We start from the raw sequence: 3,351 nt of genomic DNA, 5'->3' as shown, positions 1-3,351 counted from the left end.
TAGCCTGTTTCTGGCGTTTAACGCCAGGTTGATGCTTGTTTCTGGTGTTAAACGCCAGCTTGGTGCTTGTTTCTGGCGTTAAACGCCAGACAAATGCTTGTTTTTGGCGTTTAAATGCCAGAATGCTCTTCCTCCAAGGTGTGATGTTTTTTATTTTGTTTTTGATTTTCCAGTAGATTTTGTGACTTCACATGATCATCAACCTAAAGAAAACATAAAATAGCAATGGAAAATAAATAGACATAATTAATTAACATTGGGTTGCCTCCCAACAAGTGCTTGTTTAATGTTAATAGCTTGACAGTGAGCTCTCATGGAGCCTCACAGATGTTCAGAGCATCGTTGGAACCTCCGAACACCAAACCTAGAGTTTGAATGTGGGGGTTCAACACCAAACTTAGAGTTTGACTGTGGGGACTTTGGTTGACTCTGCAGTGAGAGAAGCTTTTCATGCTTACTCTCCATGGCTACAGAAGGAGATCCTTGAGTTTTAAACACAAGGTTGTCCTCATTCAGTTGAAGGACTGATTCTCCTCTGTCCACATCAATCACAGCTCTTGCTGTGGCTAGGAAGGGTCTTCCAAGGATGATAGAGTCATCATCATCCTTCCCAGTGTCTAGGATTATGAAATCAGCAGGGATGTTAAGGCCTTCAACCTTTACTAGCACGTCCTCTACTAGTCCATAAGCCTGTTTTCTTGAGTTGTCTGCCATCTCTAATGAGATTCTGGCAGCTTGCACCTCAAAGATCCCAAGTTTCTTCATTACAGAGACTGGCATTAAGTTTATTCCTGACCCCAGGTCACACAGAGCCTTCTCAAAGGTCATGGTGCCTATGTTACAGGGAATTAGGAATTCACTAGGATCCTGTTTCTTTTGAGGTAATTTTTGCCTATCTAATGCATTCAGTTCATTGGTGAGCAAGGGAGGTTCATCTTCCCAAGTCTCATTACCAAATAATTTGGCATTCAGCTTCATGATTGCACCAAGGTACTTAGCAACTTGCTCTTCAGTAATGTCTTCATCCTCTTCAGAGGAAGAATACTCATCATAGCTCATGAAGGGCAGAAGCAAGTTGAATGGAATCTCTATGGTCTTTATATGAGCCTCATAATCCTTCAAGTCCTCATTGAGGAGCCCCTTATTTGTCAGTGAACGTCCCAGGAGGTCTTCCTCACTAGGATTCACGTCTTCCTCCTCCTCTCTGGGTTCGGCCACACAAAGTAAGGTAATGGCCTTGCACTCTCTTTTTGGATTCTCTTCTATATTGCTTGGGAGAGTACTAGGAGGAGTTTCAGTGACCCTTTTACTCAGCTGGCCCACTTGTGCCTCCAGATTTCTGATGGAGGACCTTGTTTCATTCATGAAACTTAGAGTGGCCTTAGATAGATCAGAGACTATATTTGCTAAGCTAGATGGATTATGCTCAGAATTCTCTGTCTGTTGCTGAGAGGATGATGGAAAAGGCTTGCTATTGCTAAACCTGTTTCTTCTACCTTTATTAAAGCCTTGTTGAGGCATTTGTTGATCCTTCCATGAGAAATTTGGATGATTTCTCCATGAGGGATTATAGGTATTTCCATAGGGTTCCCCATGTAATTCACATCTACTATTGTAGGGTTCTCAGGATCATAAGCTTCTTCTTCAGAAGATGCATCTTGAGTACTGTTGGATGCAGCTTGCAATCCATTCAGACTCTTGAGAAATCATATTGACTTGCTGAGTAAATATTTTGTTCTGAGCCAATATGGCATTCAGAGCATCAATTTCAAGAACTCCCTTCCTCTGAGGCATCCCATTACTCACAGGATTCCTTTCAGAAGTGTACATGAACTAGTTATTTGCAACCATGTCAACGAGTTCCTGAGCTTCTGAAGGTGTTTTCTTTAGGTGAATGGATCCACCTGCAAAATGGTCCAATGACATCTTTGATAATTCAGACAGACTATCATAGAATATATCCAAGATGGTCCTTTCTGAAAGCATGTTAGAAGGACACATTTTGGTCAGTTGCTTGTATCTCTCGCAAGCTTCATAGAGGGATTCACCTTCTTTCTGTTTGAAGGTTTGAACATCAACTCTAAGCTTGCTAAGCTTTTGAGGAGGAAAGAATTTGGCTAAGAAAGCCGTGACCAGCTTATCCCAAGAGTTCAGGCTATCTTTAGGTTGAGAGTCTAACCATATTCTAGCTCTGTCTCTTACAGCAAACGGGAATAGCATAAGCCTGTAGACCTCGGGATCAACCCCATTGGTCTTAACAGTATCATAGATCTGCAAGAATTCAGTTAAGAACTGAAAAGGATCTTCTGATGGAAGTCCATGAAACTTGCAATTCTGTTGCATCAGAGAAACTAATTGAGGCTTTAGCTCAAAATTGTTTGCTCCAATGGCAGGGATTGAGATGCTTCTTCCATGTAAGTTGGAATTTGGTGTAGTAAAGTCACCAAGCATCTTCCTTGTATCTCCACCATTATTATTATTTTCGGCCATGTCTCACTCTTTTTCGAAAAATTCTGTCAGATTTTCTCCAGAGAGTTGTGCTTTAGCTTCCCTTAGCTTCCTCTTTAGAGTCCTTTCAGGTCCAGGATCAGCTTCAACAAGAATGTTCTTATCCTTGTTCCTGCTCATATGAAAAAGAAGAGAACAGAAAATAATAGGGATCCTCTTTGCCACAGTAGAGAGGTTCGTTTATGTGAGTAGAAGAGAAGAAAAAGAATTCGAACACAGAAGGAAGGAAAGGGTTCAAATTTTTAAGAAGAAGAGAAGTGTTAGTAGATAAATAAATAATTAGAAGGAGATGGGAGAGGGAGGAATTCAAAAATTAAATAAATTAAGATAAAAATATTTTTATTTTTTTATTTAAAATTAAAGATAAAATTCGAAAATTTTAAAAAGAAAAATAAAATTAAATTAAATTAAAATTTGAAACAATTAGTTAATTAAAAAGGAATTTTGAAAAAGAGGAAGGTGATTTTCGAAAATTAGAGAGAGAGAGTTAGTTAGGTAGTTTTGAAAAAGATATGATTGAAATAGTAAACTTTTAAAACCAAACAAAAAGTAAAGTAGGTAATTGAAAAAGATTTGAAAATCAAACTTGAAAAGATTGGAAGTTAGAAAAGATTTTGAAATTAAGTTTTGAAAAATATGTGATTGAAATTTATTTTGAAAAAGATTTGAAAAGGAAATTAAAAAGATTTGATTTTTGAAATTAACGTTGATTACTTGACTAACAAGAAACAAAAAGGTATGATTTTACAATTTAAAGACTGAACTTTTCTTACTAGGCAAGTAACAAACTTAAAATTTTTGAATTAATCACATTAATTGTTAGCATTAATTTCGAAAATATGA

General features: G+C 37.6%; 1 non-coding gene across 1 annotated transcript; it reads left to right on the top strand.

Annotated features, from left to right (window-relative positions):
* Window positions 1-1,980: 1,980 nt before the first annotated feature.
* Window positions 1,981-2,088, top strand: LOC148545089 (small nucleolar RNA R71). Its single transcript, XR_015900862.1, has one exon. It is a non-coding gene; the product is annotated as a small nucleolar RNA R71 (small nucleolar RNA).
* The last annotated feature ends 1,263 nt before the right edge of the window (window positions 2,089-3,351 follow it).

This window comes from Arachis ipaensis, chromosome B9, assembly GCF_059453495.1.
Source record: "Arachis ipaensis isolate K30076 ecotype BB chromosome B9, ASM5945349v1, whole genome shotgun sequence".
NCBI classification, from domain to species: domain Eukaryota; kingdom Viridiplantae; phylum Streptophyta; class Magnoliopsida; order Fabales; family Fabaceae; genus Arachis; species Arachis ipaensis.
Note: the sequence above shows the minus strand (reverse complement) of the source record. Positions and strands in the feature narration are given on the sequence as shown.